Source organism: Scomber scombrus, chromosome 21 (assembly GCF_963691925.1).
Source record: "Scomber scombrus chromosome 21, fScoSco1.1, whole genome shotgun sequence".
Taxonomy (NCBI): Eukaryota; Metazoa; Chordata; class Actinopteri; order Scombriformes; family Scombridae; genus Scomber; species Scomber scombrus.
In genome coordinates this window covers 22,523,095-22,545,351 of record NC_084990.1, presented here as the reverse complement: position 1 = coordinate 22,545,351, position 22,257 = coordinate 22,523,095, and the positions used below count along the sequence as shown (strand labels likewise).

Sequence of the window (22,257 nt, the reverse complement as noted above, 5' to 3'; positions counted from 1 at the left end):
ATCCTGGATTATTGAGGTTGCCTGCCTGATCTCTATTGTAAGTGCACAGTTCCATAATTGAGGAGCCCTTACAGCAAATGCACTACTACCATCTGTCTGGGGACCGAGGGCAACCTGAGTGTACGAGGGTGAGAAGGTCAGTAATGTAAGACTGTGAGTCTCTGAATATAAATAATTTCTTGCTTTTTACACTGAAGTTGTGTGTTTGTGTCATGTATGGGAATTCAGTGTGAAAAGTGTTTACTCTAAAAGGCTTTCATCCTGGTGTGAAGTTTGATATAAAATATATTTGTTAACTGACAAACAAACAAAACTGACTCATCTTAAATGCCAGGAGAGAAACCTGGCTGGCACCCAAAGTAAAAATAAAATGAAACAAAACAAAACAAGAGATCTCTAAAAGTCAAACTGAGAAACTGAGCCAGCTGAGATCGGCTCCAACTCCCCTGCAACCATCTAGAGGATAAGCTGTATATATATATTTAAAAAAAAATAAATTAATGAATGTTTGGTCCATATAATGTCAGAAAATGTGACAAAAAGTCAAAAGCTCAAAACTTTTGTCCCAATCAACCCAAAGATATTTAGTTTATTATCATACAGGACTAAAGAAACCTGATATATTCAAATTATAGAAGCGGCAACCAAAGAATGTATTAATTGATTATTCATTTACTAGTAGGCAACTTATCAATGAATCGACTAATCGACCATCTGCCTTGACCGATTGCTCATGTGTTGGGTCTTAAATTAAAGAGTATGGTCTAATCCTGCTCTATCTAAAAAGTGCCTTGAGATAACTTTTGCTATGATTTGGTGCTGTAGAAACAAAATAAAACTGAAGTGAATCGTTACAACTGTACAACATAAGTCTATTGCACAGGAGGAATAAGATAAATCAGACTTTAAAAACACACATAATACTTAAAAGTAGATCAATTCATTGTTGGTTTGGCTCTGCACATGAGATTTGTTAACATAAAAAAGAAAAAACCTAGAAAATCACCTGCCATATCCTCTCACCAGTACGCCCCCTCTCTTCTAGACATGCACACACATGCACACACATGCACAAAACCAAAGACATTCACAGTTTTCTTCGGATGCGTCCCCGCTCCCAGTCTGAATGGTTGGCATGTGTTTCAGTCACATTCTCGTAGAACATACAAGGGCCTTATAGCTGCTGCCAGGAGCCCGGTTTGCATGTGGGATCCTGACGCATTGCAGAGGGAAACCAGACTTGGACATGCATCTGTACTCTTTCTCTCTCTCACACACACACACACACACAAACACTCACACGCACATGCACAAATACAACACACATACCCACGATTATCTGTTATCGTGCTTTCTCCTCTGTTGTCACTCACACACTCGTGCCTTGCTTGGCAGAAGAAGAAAGGCGATAGGAGAGGGAATCTGGAGGCTGTACGTTGTTTCAAACAGCAACATTAGTATGCAGCGGAGCCCAGGAGCCGAAACACAGGCGATCAAGATGCTTCTGTAGCTGTTTCAGGGGGGGAGAAGATGAGGGCAACTTAAAGGTATGATGGGCTCCGACCCGAAGTGTCCTTTAAGCTTGAAAGGCTATTTAGCACATTTAAATGTAATGTGTTAAACATGTTTGGCATTTTCCAACAGGAACTGCTACAGATTAAATTACACATTTGTTCTTGGCTCTATAAGCAGTATCTGTCCACGTACATAGTTGTTTTATGTTTCGAGACATCTGTCTTTGAGATTTCTGCTTCCACACCAGGAATTTATACTGCAGTGCCACAGAAGAGATTAAACCACACACACAGACTGATATCCTGTCCTGAGTGATATCTTATTTTAAAAGACTGGGTGTTGGTTCAAATGTAGGTGAAGCTACTTTTTTGGGGCTTTACTAAATGAAATCATAAGACAGGTGATATTCAATATTTTTGTTATTGTCAATAAATTCCATTAAAGATCAAAAACAACAATGTGTTACTCTGTTTATAAATACGTTCCCTTTCTACCAATGATAATATAGATTTCAGAGGAAGATAAAACCAGATGGCATCTATACTGAGGCTACCTTAAAGTGCAATATTACGGACAGCTAGATTTTGGCTCCCATTCAAAAAGCATCTCTAGAAACAGTAAGTCAGCTTCTTTTAATTAAATTTGTCATTATGGTCTCAATCGCCAAATTCAGTCCATCTGATAAGTGTACAGGTGGTCATCGTATTAATTATTGCTCCGTTAATTAATAAAGCTGCTGCATGGGCGTTAATTAAAAGCTGTGATTGACAGCTCACTCACCTGCATTTCTTCACGGCTCTGGGACTCACACCTAGTCAAACTACTGTATTTTATTTATACAGTTTAAAGTTAGAGGGACACAGATGCACATTAATAAGCATTTCTGTAAATGTGCCAGTTTAACCATCTTTTAATTCCTACTCATTTCCAACTGCAGTGCCAGGGCAGGTGTAATGACGGCTTCAAAATACATTAAAGGTGCAGTGTGTAAGATATAGTGGCATCTAGTGGTGACTTAGCAGATTGCAACCAAGTGAACATCCTTCCCCCTCAACCCTTCCCTTCCAGGTGTGTAGAAGAAACAACGATGACCATGAAAACTTAAATAAATACCTCCTAGTGTGAGTGTTTGGTCTGTCGGATTCCATTAAAAGACAACCCGCTCTCTATGCAGATATAAAGGGTTCATTCTAAGCTAATGAAAACACAACATTTTTTTGTTTTTATGGGATTTTATACTAATTAAAAGATACTTAATAATATTATATTTCATTTCTGCCGAGTCCATTCTGCTAGATTCCACTAAATTCTACGCACTGCACCTTTAAAATGGGAACAGCAATTCTGTAAGTAGACAAGCAGACCTTATAAGAAGACATAAAATGCATTAAAATACTTTGCTAGATTTAATATTACTTGATTACGATGCCTGACCCGTTAGCATAATTTAGCAGAAGTTGAGTAAAGTGTGCACTGCTTGTTGCTAGCGATGCTTTTGGTCCAAGGTAGCGGGGCGTATTTCCAGAGGGTCATTTCAAAGGTTCTGGCTCCTAATGAAAAAGATGGTGCCGACCATAAGCAGCAACTCTGGGCTTCAATCTATCTCAAAGGGTGATTTCCCACCTCGCTACATCCATTTTTATACACAGCGTAAAGGTCAGACACTGTTGGGGTATTTTGGCCCTTTTGCTTTTGTAATGTTGTGTGAATTGACCCTTTAAATTGAAGCGCTAACAGTTGGAGCGGTGCAACCATATCAGCAGAAAAGTAAAATAAACAGTAAATCCACACCCGTGTAATGAATCGTCGCCGTTAGGAGAAAGACTCGATGCCTCGACACTAGAGTAATGTTTACACTTTGTGTTGTGTTTCTGTCCTCTGACCCCGAAACACAAAAACACTCTCAGTCTGTAGTGTTTGTGATCCTTTCTCGCTCTGTTTGTCTTGGTCTCTGGTTGCCATGGACACAAGAGGACACTATGCACATAACATTAACAAACACTATGGAGGCCCCTTCTCACAGTAACTACATGGCCCTCGGTTTTCTGTGGCGCGTGATTAAAATGGCCTGAAATGTAAACACGCATTGTTGGGTGTCTTTGTTGGGATTGATGCTTTATAACAACAATCTGTTTGGTTTTTAAAGCAGTTTAAACTACTGACCTGCAGACACAAAGTATAAAATACATCACAAAACACCTGTTGACTATACTTAAAATCAGCATCAGGTTTGTTCAAATGTACATGTAGTATTTTTGTTGGTTTTATATCATTTGAAATGACATTTGCACCATTTTTTTTTACCAAAAGTAAGACTGAGTGCTCCTGAAAATGTCAAATGGTGTAACCACAAAAGAATGATAAATATTAAATATTTTATCCACCTACAGTGTATTTAAGTGGACTTATACTAATAATGACTTCATTTAAATAATGTAAATGTCTCCTGATCTCCATGGTTACCAGATGAAATATAATATTTAGAACAATTGTATTCCATTACCTTTATTTAATATAAAGTTATAATGTAAGATCATGCCAAACTAGTTGATATGGTGTTTTATTGACAATTTAGTTTTTAAGCAAGTTGAATTATTTGGTACAAAGTTTTTATGGTTACACCACTTAGACATTTTTGCCATAATCCTCTAATATATTCTCTGAAAATGGATTAAAAGCAGACAAAAGAATGTGTGCCGGTTATTCATACGTTTATTTTCACATTTTAACCCCTTTACATTTAAACAAAAGGACACAATAAAAACGTCATTGACCCATTTCCATACAAGTGCTGTCGTGCTCAACAGAGGAGAAATGACGTAGATATCAACAATATCAATAAAAAGTGGCATTATATATCAGAATAACTCAGCTTTTACTTAACTGCTGCCTCTGTTCCACAAATCTGTGTAAGTGTGGCTCAGGTTGGAGCAGGAACATCAATGTGTTTGTTTTTTTTCCCCCCATTCACAAGAAACTTTTAGCAATTTTATCTCAATCTTCCACTGGAGATTACCCCAGTGCGAATCACTGTTACATCTGAGCTGGTTTTTCTCTACTATCCAACACAGGTCATATTAAAAAAGAAGAAAAAGATCCAATCCCTGCATAAAGAGAAGATTGTCTAGCCCACAACAGCTTGAAACAGTGAAAATAACTGATTTATATGATTTTCTTTCATAGAGCAATCATATATCACGGTAGATTTACGTGGCAGGATGCTTTAACGTATTAGATTATAGCTGTGAGCTGCTTTCATATCGCTGCTGTACACTGCAGCAGGATTCAGATCTTCTGAAACTTTCTCCAACAAACTTCTCACGCGCCGTCACAGATGAAGAAAAATGCCCCTCTATCATTATAAAGCGTTTATTATAACTTGAGCACCCAACAATGGTTCAGGACTTTCTGCAGCAACATGTTTACGTCTTTCTAGTGAGCGATTCTTCAGAGAATTAATGCGCACCGAAGTGACGTCTGTGCGCGCGCGCGTGTGTATTCTCCACTTTGCTCCTCAGTGGCGCGAGGATAAATGATGGACTAGGTGTTACAATTGTTATTTGTATGCACAGCTTCACACGAATGCATCACTAGATTGTGGGAGTGAACTACGCAGCAAGCACACACACACACACACACACACGCGCGCGCGCGCGCATCATTATCTGGCGCTAAAATCTTTCTTCCTGCTGTTCAATCAAGTGTCACTTTTTTCTCTCAGTATTCTTGATTATAGACACATGTCAGCCTGAATATTATCTCACAGAGCTGCAATTCTTCTTCTACGTCTCAATTATGGCTCCATCACCGGTTCTGCGTCAGCACGTGAATTACTGCAATTTGCACTCTGAGAGATATAATGTGTTTGAGGAAATCAGAAGCAGACTTTTCTTTCCTCAGTTGGAAGGCGGGATACAAAGTGTGCTCTATCTGGCAGTCCCACTGTAGAGGTGATGTGCAGTTCAGTCCCACGACTGCGAGTTGTTACTGTAACACACTTCTTGTTTTTCTTTCTTTTCTTCATTCAGTTCTATGTTTGACCTTTACGGTGCAGAAAGATGTGTTTGAGTTTGTTTTCACATTTATCTGCTGAAAAGGGAGGCGGAAAGTTTCTGTGTGCTCACCTTTAAATCTGAGTTTTAGGAGTGGAAGTACTTTTGGAATTAAGGATGTGTTGATATTTATAGAGTCTGTATTTAATTAATATACAAAGCAGAATATTTCTTTATGTCTTTAAACATGTTTGCAGAAGATTTTTGATTAATATCTCACAACAATAATAATTTTATGACTTTTTACTTTGTGAGAGCTTCTGATAAAAACATGCATCCACTTTTTTAACCAGCTGAGAGACAATATATCATGTGAAATTATTGTTTTTATTTATTAATTTGTTTATTTTAGTCAGTGTATAATCCAAAACACCATTTTAAGCAAAGTATACACTTAAATAAAATAAAAAAATAAAAATAATCATACAGTCTTCCAACACAAGGTATATTTGCTGATCCCTCTAGGGAGAAATTCAGAATTGACATAACAGTAGCCGTGTAATGGTGAAAATAAGGAAAAATAATAAAATAAAATAAATAATAATAATAATATACAATAAACAATCTGTGTAATTAATCTGCAATTATATAAATGTGCAATATGCATAAATTCCTGATATTATACACATGTGCGCAATGTTCCTGAGATTAAATAGTACAATTCAAACATTAAAGGGTTAGTTCAACATGTTTGAATAATACTTGTACATGTTTTCCTGCCGATAGTTAGATAAGATCGATGCACTTTCATGTCTGATAGGCAATTGGAGGCGGTTAGCGTAGCGTAGCATGGCGAGCTACAGCCAAGCTCAATGACTTCCCATCTTGTTGTCACGGTGCAGTTGCCAGGCAACCAGTGTAGATGCTGCATAGAAGTGCTGCGTGGAAAAGATGAACTGCTGCTTATCAAGAAGTAGTTGCATCACATACAGTAAACCCCCCCACCCCCCTTAAAAACCTCAAATGATCGTTTTAACAATTCTTTTCATGTACAGGTTGAACAAAATGAGATGCAGTGTGTTAATTAGTGAGCCTTAAGAGATGCTGCCAGGTCGTTAGGATCTACCTTCCGCCCTCCAGCTCCATGTGTAATACACAAATGTGATTTTTCTCAGCAAGAAAATGTCCCAAAAGATCTAATTATCCTTTTAATATCACTCATGTATGTTCAACTTTTGTTCCATCATGTTTTTCAGTAAAAGGCGTGAAACATCTTATCACCAGAGTTAAAAAAACCACAATCAGAACTTCACGTTTTCACACCACAAATGAAACAGTAAAGACACTGAACAGTTTATGTTTAGATTCACATGTTAAATCTATTCTTACATACTTGATATACACTTTTTTTTGCTGTATACGCACTCACACCTTCAGTATCAGTCAAACATTCCCTTGAATAAGAAGTGTGATCAAAGTTGTGACTGGTATTATATATGTTAATGAGCACACATGCATGAATAGAATATAATAAATACTAAATGTGTCCTGTTGTTTTAATCATAATTCAGTTTCATCAATTTATGTCTTTGATGGTTTGAGTCTAGTTTTAAAACTCTAACCAGTAACGAGGCTGCAGAGTAGCCCTGCAAACATTACATTACTCTGCTTTTCTGTGCATAAATAATCTTTATATGAATGATTCCTGTTAAATAGGCTAATAAAAAGTTATAAAACTAAATAAAATCTCTACGTTTTCTTAAATTAAATAATACTCAGAGACTCGAAGCTTTCCACATTTTGACTCAACATACTAAAAAAATACACTTCTGCTTAAATATGCAGTGTGTGCATAGTATACTGATTTATTTATTTTTAACTTTAAAATGCATTTCCTTCTGTGATCATTGCATTATTCTCAACACCCATCAGTGCTGATTTTAGACCACTGACCAACCCTAAATTTGATCTCAGCACCTCTAAAAAAATAAATAAATTACTATTGTATTATACGACTTTAATTATTTTTGCGAGCCTGTCTGTTAGAGATGGGACAAACACTTATGCTACAGGTTCAAATGGTTTTAATTTAACAGCTTTAATGTACTTTGGATAGTTCTGACCTTAATATCGCCTTTCACCCAGTGTTTATTAACTATCTAAGGGTCCTCTCTGTAGACCACTCCACTATGTATTAATATTTTTTGTTGTAATTTACAGTTTATACTCTTTTTTGAACACTTGCAGGTTATTGTGGACCTAAAGATCTGATCCTAGAATCGCCCCTGACAACCATTAAAAGTTTAGCTTAACTATGTATGATTATTTCAATAATGATATTTCTCAGCATTCTGCAAGTCAACAATGGTTACATTGAACGTCTTGAATGCATGAGACTCTATAAAGAGACTATTGAGACTGAGCTTAATTGTTTTTGTGATCAAAATACAAGCTGCCACAATAAAGAAAAATATAAAGCATATCTGACCCCACATTTAATATAAGAGCTTCAGATTATCATAAACAAATTATAGCTTGACTTTCTTGTATGCAGAGATAATTTCACTGCTGCATCTCCTCTCTCTTCCTGCTTTCACCCACTGATAATAAATTGCCTTAACTGCTGGGGACGGTAAAAAAAAAAAGAAGAAGAAGATCGAAAGCCAATTCAACGATGAATATCTATGATATATATTGAGCCAAACCTCCCTCCATCCCTCCCTCCCTCCATCCTTCCCTCTCCAAAAAAATCTATTCAGATACCCATTCACTCTGCACTAGCACTTATCTCTCCACAGAAATGCAGAACTGATAGTCATCACTATTCAAAAATACAGATTTTTGCACACTTGCAACACAATAACTCAAAAATGCTGCAGATACCTTCTTATTATTTAATCCATCTCATTTTCTGTGAGAAAGCTGAAGTGGAGGTGGTGGGGGGAGTGACAACTGGTCACATTTCTGATTATTGTCTGAAGACGTGAGATTTTTAACAATAGATAGATAGATGGATGGATAGATGGATGGATGGATGGATGGATGGTTGGATGGATGGATAGATAGATGGATAGATAGATAGATAGATAGATAGATAGATAGATAGATAGATAGATAGATAGATAGATAGATAGATAGATAGATAGATGGATGGATGGATGGATGGATGGATGGATAGATGGATGGATAGATAGATGGATGGATAGATGGATAGATAGATAGATAGATAGATAGATAGATAGATAGATAGATAGATAGATAGATAGATAGATAGATAGATAGATAGATAGATAGATAGATAGAAGACATTTTATCCTCTTTTACTCTGCTCATATCACAAGGGCACAAATTAAAAACTGTTCACTAATGGGGAGCGATTCTTTCCAAGGTTTTCCAGATATTTATCTCTCTCTTTAGATAATATGTTCTACTGTAGCAAGAAGCACTTTGAAAAGAAAAATAATACCCTCACACATATTTATCCTCCACCCAGGCATTTCTGTCTTACATCATACGACTAAAGTAACTTTCATTACTGTCAACTAAAATCAACTGAATGCACAGAAACAGACTCCTGTTCAGTATCATCGCCTACAGCGCTTTGACATAAAGCATTCCTTCTGAAACATTACACCGACCTTCTGTGTGTGTATTCACTTCATCCCCAACCACAAGTTTTCATATTACATTTATTCATTCATTCCTTTTTTGTTGGTGCTTATTGTCTCACAAACCTTCTCTCTGTTTTCTCTTCTCCTTTTTATTTCTCCTTTTTACGCTTCTCATTTTATTCTCTTCTCTCATATCTACTCCTTCTCCTTCTTCTTCTTCGTGTATGTATGTGTGCGTGAACATGTGACCTCGGAGCACATGTTTTCGTTGTTTACTGCAAAGCTCCGCTGATCCTCCCCGTGCAATTCGTCCTGTCATTCAAGTACAAACAGGGAAGATCGATGCGATAGAGGAGGGGGATTGCGTCCAGACTAGATCCTATCGAATGTAAGCTTTGTTTGCCCGTGTGTGTGTGTGTGTGTGTGTGTCTGAAAAAGGGACACACACATACTCACACAATACACACTTATTTACCAGTCAGTGTTTGTGTGAAGGATTGAGAGAAAGAGAGACCGCAAATAAATGGACGACACATTGGAGAATACTCAGAGAGGCATGGGGAGAAAGAAGGGTGTAAAAAAAAAAAAACCTGTTATTTTTTACCCATCAGAGCCGAACCACACATTTTTGAGACATGATGATGATGATGATGATGATGATGATGTCCAGGCTTCTCCCCATGACCATCAAACCCTGACTTATGTTGTGTCCTAAATGGCAGCTCTGAATAAATGTTTGTTTTTTTGGCTCTACGTTTTCATCCCCAGACGGCCTCGAATGCATCTCCCAAAATCTCGTCATCCAAAAAAACAAAAAACCACCACACTCCATCTCTCTTCGTGTGTGTATGTGTGTGTGTGTGTGTGTGTATATACGCGTCCATATGTTGCTCGTTTGAAATCGCTTGGCGTTCACGCATGGCGGAAATTCCTTGACATTTTGAAATGCTAAACTTTCACGGCGGAATGGAAATAAACACACATTGCATGCAGTCGCAAAACATTTCAACACAGATCGACTTTACTCGCCAAGTTAGGTCACACATTTTGGAAAACAGAGAGACGAGGGTATGTTGTATCAATGCGGTCGGTTCACTCACGCTGTGGGACTACTGCTCCAAGTTGATTTGTTGTGATTCATCCATCGGCGGAAATGGATGTTGAATATAATGATACTTTATAATTAGTTTTTTTCAGCTGTCCGGCATCATTATGAATATGATTAAAGTGGAATTGGAAGGAATATGCTGGTTAATTATTCATAAGGTTCTGTCTACATTCCCTTCATTGATGATTCAGCCGGTGTGCGGCCCACAAGACTCTCATCTCTTCACTGATAATGCTTTTTTTTTTTTTGGTAAAGCTTCAACACCTGAGGACTCTAAGGGGTGTGCTCACAAAGTGTCTTATCTGTCCCCCTCTGAGTTTTTCCTCCTAAATGCCACTAAAAATCCCGAGCTTAGACTTTCCTTTGAAGACGTATTCTCAAAGCAGCTTGGGAGCTTTTACAAACGTAGATAGATCTCAACAAATCCTACCAAAAACCACCAAAACGACACATAGGAGCACTTTCTAACGAATAACATGGCGCCTTTTTATTGGCAGTATCGGTAGGACACTAACATTTATCTGTGCTTCCCATAACTGTTACACATCATCGCTGTTAAACAATATTGATGTTTTATGTGGTGGCAACAGTGTGGTTAGAGTCTGGTTAGGTTTAGAGAAAGATCAGGGTTTTGGCTTAAATGAACACTTTGTTTAAGGTTAGAGAAACATGTGGTGTGGGTTAAAGTGACTACTTTCTTAAAGTTAGGCAACCTTCCTCGTCATGGCTACGGAGCTACGACTCGTGGTTGGAAATGTGACTCTCGTGGTCGGAAAAGGCGATGAGGGACAAAAACAACAGTCAACAATATGCAGCTCTGTTAGGGAATTTCCCCAATTATATGTACAATGATTCCATATTAAAATTCCGGATTTTAAACAAGGAAACGTATTAAAACATGTAATAAATACTTTAAATAAAGCAGAACCCAGATAGCATACGGAAGTGAGCCATATCTCAAATCAAACGTGGACCTTTTTGGTAAAGCTGCAGTGCTCTCATGTATATTTATTTAGGGCCAGTTCTGGTTTATCTGGGTTTTTTTCTTGATTGACATACAGTACAGCTTTGCTATGGCTTGCTTGTGGCCCAGATCTGGGAAACAGGAGCGGACCGCCCATGTGCCATCATTACACGCTGTATGTGGGCCAGATGAAACTGCCGAAAGTGTTGGGTGTGTGGTTCCGATATGGGCTGCAGCAAATTAGCTATTTGGGAAAGGTCTGTAAATTTGTGTTCATTTGACAATGGAAAAACAAGCATAGTCAGAACACATGAAAACAGTTCTTAGTATTAAAGGCATTCATTAAAGGTTATGTAAGGTATTCAGCAGATATTTCAGACACTTGCTCTGTTGTTGTTTTACAGCCATAATATTGTTTTTATAGGAAATGTCGAAATACTCAATATTTTGAACTCTGGGGCCCAAATGACATGTTTTCAGTCATGATCCTCAATAGTAAAAACCACAACTTTGCTTGTCCTGTAACATCAGGAAGCTCCCTACTACTCTACTGCATGATGTGACAGTCATTGAAAACTACATCATGACACTCACAGTGTAATATGAGTATGTTATCTTGAAAAAACTGTTTAAAATAAACAAGCTCTCTATCAGTAGTTGTTATTGTTTTGGATAAGACTTTTTCTCAAAGATGCATTACCTTCTCAGACAGTGTAAGCTCACCAACAGCTTTTTTAATTTCACATGCATATCTTCATTTTAATGAACAGGTAAAATTCTGTAAGATATTACCTCATTTCATGTAAATTATATTTGAGTCTGTACAAATACAATAAAATGACATTATAAAAAAACATACTATTAATGTAATTTTAAAGGTGCAGTGTGTAGAATTTAGTGGCATCAAGCAAAACGGACTTGGCAGACACAGAATATAATATTTACAAGTATGTTTTAAATAGTTAATAATCACCTAAAAATACACAGAGGCTGCCATGTTGCACTGTCATGTTTCTACAGTAGCCCAGAATGGACAAACCAAACTTCCTCCTACACACTTGGAGGAACCTCACCGCTTGATGCCTCTAAATCCTACACACTGCACCTTTAAATTCTGTAATTTTAAGGGTAACACTTTAAATTACTGCAAATATCTGGGGGACTGGTGTTCTTCAAACTGTGAGCAACAATCCCACAGCTGCTACACATACCTGTAGGATAATGTAAATAAAGCAACAGTGGACTGTAGCTGGAAACAAAGCTAATGATGGCGGTGACGTTCAACCAAAACAATAAAGATGTGGGCAGTAAAAATAAAAAAAAACAGGGAGCTGAAAGATGCAGAAAGAAACTGCGTAGTTGGGTGATGTTGGGTTTGTCACATTAACCTTCGTGTCGTCCTCCCTTCTGTTTTGACTGTTCCTTCTTTCCTACCTTCCTCTTTTCCTTTTTCCTTCCTCCCCTCCCTCCTTCTCTCTTTCTTTTCTTCCTCCATCCCCCTTTCTTCCTTCCTTCTGTCCTTCCTTCCTCCCTTCCTTCCTTCCTCCCTTCCTTCCTTCCCCCTCCCTTCCTTCCTCCTTTCCTTCCTTCCTCCTCCCTTCCTTCCTCCTTTCCTTACTTCTTCCTCCCTTCCATCCTCCTTTCCTTCCTTCTTCCTTCCTTCCTCCCTCCTTTCCTTTCTTCCTCCCTTCCTTCCTCCTTTCCTTCCTTCTTCCTTCCTCCCTCCCTCTTTTCCTTCCTTCCTTCTTCCTTCCTCCCTCCCTCTTTTCCTTCCTTCCTCCTCCCTTCCTTCCTCCTTTTCCTCCCTTCCTTCCTCCTTTCCTTCCTTCTTCCTCCCTTCCTTCCTTGACTCGAAGACAACAGGAGGGTTAAACATAAACATTGATTATAGCAGCGTTAAAGTAGTATTGCAGTATATAAAACTCCAGTAAACAGTGACTATGTGTGGAGTTTACATTGTGCATCATGTCAGTCTGAGTTTGAACATGTCCTGCAGTTGATTTCAGGTCACTTTTACATCCAGCCATGTCACGCTGCGTGTTGGTAATCACCGTTAACCAAGGTACGCCTCCACCATGGAACGAGGCTGTTGGCGCTGTGTGTTTCAAAGGGTCCCCTCGTGACTGGCCATATCCATTTGGATTTTGCTCCACAGGGATTTCGCCTCCCTCATTTCCTCCCCGCCACTGCAAAACCAGAGGAAATCAGCCGTTGCCGGTGCTGAGCCCCGGCCGTAATGAGATTTGAGGGACATCAAAGTGCCTCTCCTTTGAGGAGGAAAAATAGATCAGATGAAAAATAGGCCTGAAATGCAAATATCCCACTGCGATGATGAACATGAGTCATCTTCCTCAGGAGCATGGTACAAAGGGATAAGACAAGTTTGGACAGCTGAGAAGTTTTGAAAATGAGTTAATGGATATGCTTCAAAGATAAGCTGCCTGTGCCCGAAACCAGACGTATGAATCAGGATGTGATGAAAGGCTGCGGGGGGTTCGAGGATAAGGAAAAGTGACAGTCACAGGTGTTTATGTAAAAAAACTGCTGAAGAACGTGACGGAGAGTCAAACAAACATGATGTCAGACATAATAAACAAGTGAGTCAACACAGTGAGAATGAATGACTCTGAAAATGAGTCATGGCTGACCTCGCTGTTTGGTGTCCAGCAGGATTATAGACGGGTTTGTTAGCAAACTTTGAGGTTAAACCTGGTCTTCAGTGGCTCCAGTTCAACCCAAGCTCTGTCACCATGGTAACAGGGAAGAACATCATTAAAGCATACTGTTTAATTAGTGTCAGATATGATATTTAGCTATTATACCAGAGACAAATTGGATGCTTGGACTCAATTTGAGCAGCTTCCAGTGTTTTTATTCAGCAGTTTTTTAAATGTAAAACATCTTTCATGGGTTTCTTAATTGAACTTTGTATTCACAGCACATATGAGGTTGAGTTAGTGAAAGTACAATTGCACTTAAAGAAGAATCACAACCACTATATAAAAAGAAAGCATTATCTGAGGAGGAGGGGACGCTGAGGTGAACTCTCGCATACATAAAATGTGTAAAGTGACTCAGCAGTGAAGTTAATGTTTGTTTCTTCTTCAACTTCATTTTAAACACAACATAGTTGATCCAAAGCGCTTCACACAGAGGAAATACACACAGAAGTTGAGGAAGTTCATTTTATGGGGCAATCAACCATCTTCACTGCGGAGTCACTTACATGTTTTCTGTATGTGAGAGTTTCCTCAGTGTCCTTCCTCCTCTAATACTAGTGTTTCTTTTTGTGTGTTGCTCATAACTCTTCTTTAAAAAATTATGCAGATTGTACCAATTGTGCAATATGACACAATATGACACAATGTGACACAATGTGACACAATGTGACAGTCTGTGTCATCAATACATCACATGTACCTATAAACCATCATCAGTGGTAATATATCTCAGTTATAATGATTAAAAATCAGAAAGGTAAGTAATGATTTAGTTTATAGCACTGTTATCAAAGCTGCAATAATTGGTTGATTATTTGATCAGTCAATCGAGAGGAAATAAATGATCGTTGACTATTTAGATAATTGATTTTTATCATTTTGAGTCATTTATTGAGACAAAATGCCCCCAAAAAGCACCAAATTTCTGAATTTTTGGTCTATTTTTGTTTATCATATATGTTTCTTTATAGTACTACTATTATTGTTTGTATTATCTTTGTTTTTATATGTCCACCTTGAAATATTGAGTGTGATTGGTAAACCATGTGACTGTCAGGTGACCTGGACCTTTGTGCATTTAAGCTCAAAACGTTGCTTTAAAGGTGCAGTGTGCAGACTTTTTTCTGCAGTTTGAGACATAATGCTCAAATGTTTAGTTCCAGCTTATTAAAAGTGAATATGTTATATTCCTCTAGTCCTCTATGCCAATAAAACTGAGTATGTTTTTGTTATGGACTACCAGTCAGAACCAAATAAAACATTTGAGGTTGCATCTTGTACTTTGGGACACAGTGATCGAAATTTTTCAGTATTTTCAAACAAGTAATCATAAGAATACTCAACAGATTAATCAATATTTAAAAAATGATAATTAGTTGGAGCCTTAAATGTTATTATAAGAGACTTTGCAAAGTGCTTTTACAATAAAGTCTAATATGAAAAGAACATTTACACAGAGAAATTAAATTATACTTCCAATTGTAGAAGAATATTGATCACACAAAATTCACATTGACATTTAACAAATCACTGCACAGACTGATGAAATAAACACACAATCAGCCTAAACCAACAATGGTTTAATGCTTATATTCCATTTCTCACCTTATTTTTCTACCTTATCTGAAGTATAAGTGAGGTGCACACACATCGCTGGTTCTTCTTTTATAAACACCAGCTTGTATAAGGCATGTTTTTATGTATTTATGCATCTTTTTAACATCTGGCCTTGCTGTTCCTGCCATTGATCCCTCAGCTATAGATTCACACTGATTAACAAGTCAACAACTGCTGCATCTTTAAATGATATAAGAGAAAAGCTCAGACGTTATATATGGTGCTCTGTGTTACAGTTTAGATTGGTTTTCATTGTACTTACTCTGCGCTCCAAGAAGGGATTATTATCTTATTTTCCTTTTCTTGGCTTTTCATTATTTCACTCTTTTCTGAATGCATTCCCCTGCACACGTGCTTCCATTTCAATAACGTGATGAGCAGTATAAAAAGACTGCATCCCTCTGTGTGAGTAATGGATCGTTTCATTATAGCAGTTTGAATAAAGCGTGACTGCTCTCACCGTTATTATGAGGAGAGCTTTTACAGGAACAGTACCAGAGCATTTTGTGCAAAGGTTGCTGGAAAATGAGAATCATAAATTATATTAAAGACTTTTTTTTTTTTCCTACAACAGTTGGTTTTGGTCAGCTAAAGGGCATGTTGCTCATGAGACAGCGCTGGTTTGGGTTAAATGCTTATTTTATTTGCTCACATGTTAGACTGCAAAAAAAAAAGAGAGCTCCCCTTTATTTTAGAGAAAAAACAAACAATAGTAAAAAATGGGAAGAAAATACAGACTAACCAATCGGTGGACAACAATCTAATAAAAAACAGCAAATATGATTAAATATAACGTTTTAATACTAAATGAGAGCTTATTGAGTTGAAACCATCATCCAACTCTCACTATTTCCTTATTATTGTAATATATATCAGTGTGTGTAAGTCAATATGTGATAAAAAATCATGTTGGTATCATCAACAAATAAAATGAGAAAAGAAAATTCAAAAACAAATGTAATTAAGAAACAATGATAGAATAGAATAGAATACAACAGAATAGAATAGAATAGAATAGAATAGAATAGAATACAACAGAATAGAATAGAATAGAAGTGAATAGAATAGAATAGAATAGAATAGAACAGAATAGAATAGAATAGAACAGAATAGAATAGAATAGAATAGAATAGAACAGAATAGAATAGAATAGAATAGAACAGAATAGAATAGAATACAATAGAATACAATAGAATACAATAGAATAGAATAGAACAGAATAGAATATAATAGAATAGAATAGAATAGAATACAACAGAATAGAATAGAATAGAATAGAACAGAATAGAATAGAATAGAATAGAATACAACAGAATAGAATAGAATAGAACAGAATAGAATAGAATAGAATAGAATAGAACAGAATAAAATAGAATAGAATAGAATATAACAGAATAAAATAGAATAGAATAGAATAGAACAGAATAGAATAGAATAGAATACAACAGAATAGAACAGAATAGAATAGAATAGAAGAGAATAGAATAGAATAGAAGAGAATAGAATAGAAGAGAATAGAATAGAATAGAATAGAAGTGAATATAATAGAATAGGATAGAAGACATACAATAGACAAGAAATTACATAAAAACCATATAATCCATACACATTTTTTAAATACATAAAATATGTAAGGTATAAAAATACAAGTGCATATTAGTTCTTGTGTTTAAAATAGCAATTGCATTTGGGATAAAAGACTTCTCATAAATATTCCTGGTTGCCAAATGAACTTTCTTCCTCATCCTCTCACTGAACAGCTGATTCAAAGAGGTTTGAGGTCCTAGAATAGATCCTTGTGGTGCACCATGTGTGATATGAACTGTGTTTGAAGCACAACCATTTAATAATACACATTGCTCTCTTTCACACATGTAATTGGTTACCTTGGAAACTGTAGTGTGTCAAATGCTTTAGAGGTAAATGTGTTATCATTCATAGTATTGTAGTACCTTGTCTACAGGTTGATAGATACATAGATAGATAGATAGATAGATAGATAGATAGATAGATAGATAGATAGATAGATAGATAGATAGATAGATAGATAGATAGATAGATAGATAGATAGATAGATAGATAGATAGATAGATAGATAGATACTTTATTCAGATATCCAGTAGCTCACACATACATATTTAAACAAACAAATAAATACTTGTATACAAAAACCCTGAAGTTAAAAAAACAAGGGTAAGAAGGAAAAAAAAAAAAACAGCCTAAAAACTCAATAAATATGTAAGAAAATTATAATATGATGGTGTGAGACAGTTAAGAGGAGGAAAAACATTGCACTCCTGTTTCTATCTAATGATTTTATTACATATAGGGATTATTATCCTTCCTAAATCCATATTGATGCTCATGTTTTTCTCATTTAAATACATTAAAATGCTGCTGCTATCACATCGAATAACTCATATAGAGCTTTAGTTAGTGGTTAGTGAATAATGAGTTGATCATAGCATATCTGTTTTCAGTCTAGTCTCACATTGCCTGTTCAATCTTCCCCTCTTTAGATTCTCCAAACCTATTAGCTTTGCTCTTCAGTTTTGTCCCCCTTGAGGTGAACATACGCACCCTCAATTGATTTGGGGTCAAGTTCCAATTTATCAACCAGCAGTTGTTTGAATGTGTGACTCTGTGCAATGAGCCACTCCTTTATTCATTATGTTTTTCTCCTTTCAATGACTCTCCAAACATCGGTGGCATTGTCAGAGTCTTTTATTCAAAATCATCTACATCCTTTTTTCGATAATTGCAAACTGATCTTAACATATTTTTTAATGATATTGTGTTTCTTTAGTAAGCTGTAGTCCATACATAATTGAGCAACAGGAAAGAAACGTCATGACATTTGATCAATAGAGAATTTGAAAAATGATTTCAGCTCATCAAGCAGCTCGTGGATCGTAGACAGTGAATAGAAATCTTACTCCTGTGGTCATATGAGGACAAAAAACTGTGAAAACTAAGAAGATCAGATTAGATTCTTTATTGTCATTGTACAAAACATACAACGCAACTGAGGTGCACTCAAGAACCGAATAAAATAAGAATATATAAATAATAATAAAATGCATGCATTCATTCACTCATACTCTCATCTGCACTGCAAAACAAACCATACACTCATCATTGCCAATGTATGCATTAAAAAAAATGGGATTGCACAATTATTGCACATTAAGTTAAGATATGATCCAGGGCTTTTCTTTCAGTTCAGAGTTCATTATGGTGATGGCATCTGTTCCTACTCGCCATGTTAAAACTGAAAGAGTAAAAGCTGATGCATTTGAGTGTGCTGGTGCAGGAAGGCCAGGAGATCAATGTAAATCCCATCTACCACTGTGATGTAGAGCTGATCAGTTGTCGAAGCCGAGTAGTTAATCTTGAGTGTTTGCAGCAAATCCAACAGAGTAATCTCCTTAATTAAGATGGCTTGTTGAGGCACGCATGCAGGTGGCAGACACCTCGACTCATTAATGGATCCCATGCTTGTTTGACTTTCTCGACACCTCAAGTGTCAAGAAACGCTTCCTTTCACCCAGAAGCTGTCAGTCTGTCTTTTTTTTAATTCTTCAATCTATCAAATGCAACAACGACAAGGGAAGAGCACAGAAATGATAAGTGATTTTTTGGATGAAAATCCCATCGGGCCTGTAAAAAACAAAACAGGCATTTCTCCAGAAAAAACAAAGAAGACTACAAATATACATATTGAAGACTGTGTGATCCAGATAAATGAATTTCTTGGCTCGAGTACATTGGCACAAAACGGATGATTAAGAAGACAAGTTGTCAAGAAAAGATGTAGAAGATAAATAGAAATTGAAAATATTAAAGAGGTGGGAGATGGAAAAGATTTATATATAGGACACACTTTTAAATAACCACCTCTTCTGTGTACTTTAGCAGCTTGTTGTGGTAAAAATAAAAATCAGAACTAACACAATGCATTGCTGGTTTGAAGATTGTTACACAGAAGATAGAGGTTCAGCAACGACTGCTGTGAGTGGAAGAATGCATTTACACAACATAATTACCAAATGACATGTTAAAATGATTGCCTCTCCAATAGCAGCCAATTTGACATCCTGCTTCTCTACTGTAATTGTTTTATTTGGAAAAAAAGAAGAAGTCCTCTATCCTGCACAGTGTGTGCTTACACATCTGAATCACTGCTTTAAAAAATAAAAAGCAATTTTAAATTATAATTACTTTAAAGAATCAAATCATGCAGAAACCCATCTGCAGCCTGAAATGAAATGAAATATGTTCTGTTTTTACGAGCACAGCGTGATGCATCATTAGAAAGTCTTTTATTCAGCTTGTTGTGGTGAGAGAAAAAAAAGAAACTGACTGTTTCATTCTGCTGGAAAATTATTAAATGTTTGATTTCAAATTAAGAACCAATCATTTTCGAGGTTTTTCCTATTTTTATTTTTCATAAAATACGTCTGCTATGGCTCAGCATAAATAGAACAAAGTCAACAACTCTTGGGCCAATCACCACAAAACCTACAGGATGTGTCCATATAAGTACCTGAAATATACCCTGAAGGTTTCATTCAAATCTACCACTGGGGGGCGCTACAAATGTAAATACAAATCACTAGGGCTGGGTATCATTACTCGATACCTTTAAGGCATCGACCAAAATAAATCGATACCAAGTAATATCGAAACCCGTCAAACGATACCTGCAATCGATCCTTTTTGCACCCAGAGCTAGAAAATATGACTATTTGTACGGACTTGTTCACAGCCAATCAACAGCAAGCGCTCTTGGGTTTAATGCATCATGTGATTGGTCCACTGCCACAGCAGCTACAACCCGTCTGTGGTGGTGAAGTCGTGGTGAATCTGAGTTAGCGCGCTTAGCAGTTCAGCAGCCAAGATGCCACCTAAACGCTCTAAAGTGAGTCTACACTACACGCCTGTTGCCACGGATACAAGACAGAGACCTACATGTGTTAATGGGAATCTAATGAAGGACTCAGTTGGTATCAGTATCACTTTAAGGGCACTCGGATTGGTACTGGTATTGTAATTTTTTAAACGGTACCCAGCTCTACAAATCACCATATATCAGAAATGTGTCCAAGTATTATATTTCAGTAAAATGAATCACGACTTATTCAGTATTTTACGATACATATTTACGATTGAGTTTGTCATCATGAGCAATATGGAGACCAGATTTAGATTTTAATACATGACTAGTAATTTAAATTTTTCCACTAGCGAACAGTATAATAAATTATTATTTCATTTTCAGTAATGAGTGAAAAAGGTTTTATTTTGTTCTTGTTTTTTTTAAAGAATTTTGAGATTGGCTAGACAAAAACAACAGCATTTATTTTGTGTTTTAATGTCTAATACAGCCGTTTATTTGACAAAGTTAAAGGTATAACATGCAGGATTTGTCAGTTGCCCATCCTTCCCGACTTATAGCCGGAAAGAAAGAGAGAGAGATAGACAAAGAAATAAAGCTTTATATTCTGATTGTTTTACAGCTTTAAATAAACGCGCCCACACGCCTGCATAAACCTGTGTGTGTGTGTGTGTGTGTGTGTGTGTGTGTGTAGCTCAGCCTTGCAGACACACGCACAGACCTGCTGCTCTTTATACATCCATGACACAGACACACAGAGAGCAGAGTCCTGACCTCACATCTCGCAGTGTTATTGGCTGGAGGCTCCACTCCCACTACCCAAAGAAAATAAGAAAATACAGCAGAAGCAAGGGGTCTCTGCAGATACACACACACTGCCACACACTCCTCCTCACGGGTCATAAGTGATGATTGAGAGCAATTACCTTCCCTGCATATAGCTTTAAGATTAAAAGCTGTGAACGCTGAGCTTGCACCTCGTATGTGCTTCAACGATTGCCAAGGCTAAGATGTGAGTAACAGGGTCGTAAGGTTTAAAGCACTTTATGTACGCATGTGTGTGAAGAACATTCCTTGGCCCGATTTTAAAGTGGTTTGATTGTGTTTTTGTAACTGAATTGTTGAGAGTACCCCGACGAAAAAAGGAAAGCATTCGTTCTTTTCTTTAGTTATGTCAGGAATGAAGAAGGGAAGAAGAGGCGTGCTGTGAAACTTTGGAGGGAGGAGGTAATTGTGGAGTTTTTTGCCTTTAAAAAATGCAAAATAACACAACTGAATATGTGGCAGGTGCATCAGGACAGAGCAAAAATGAGAAAAACTGTCACATTTGTCCCTAATTTATCTTTCCTTTTTATTTCATAAGTGTTTTCTGCTACAATATATATACAATTTACGACATCAGCACATTTACTCTTAATTGAATTGTTGTCATTTTCTATTTTTGACCTTTGGAGGGGTTAGGGATAATGCAGATGTTACTATAATATAATATTTTATGACAATATTGTACAAGATGTATCAGTAGTTCCAGTCTTTCCTATGCTTTATTTTCTCCACTGATTAACCTGGATGCTGATGTTTATGCTTTAGGTTAAAGTTGTTAATCAAGGAACCTGTTCTGTGGTCCTTTGATTGGAAGCAGCTTCTATGTGTATATATCCATGTATATATAGAAGTGCACTTTGCATTTTGAGCTGCATTTCTTATTTGAAAGGTGCGATACAAATAAAGTTCTTATTATTAAGTGTTATGATGTTGCCCAAAAACCTAATGATGGTTTGACAAAGCAAAATCAATATTTTAGTTAGTGAGATAGTACGTAACAGTCACTTG

At 36.8% G+C, this 22,257-nt stretch overlaps 1 protein-coding gene across 1 annotated transcript in view; it reads right to left on the bottom strand.

Moving 5' to 3' along the window:
- Positions 1-1,028: 1,028 nt before the first annotated feature.
- nbr1a (NBR1 autophagy cargo receptor a) overlaps positions 1,029-22,257 on the bottom strand; it is a 504,698-nt gene continuing 483,469 nt past the window's right edge. Inside the window, exon 23 of the mRNA XM_062442039.1 lies at positions 1,029-1,041. The gene's annotated coding sequence lies outside the window, so the exon portion shown is untranslated. The remainder of the gene's footprint in view (positions 1,042-22,257) is intronic.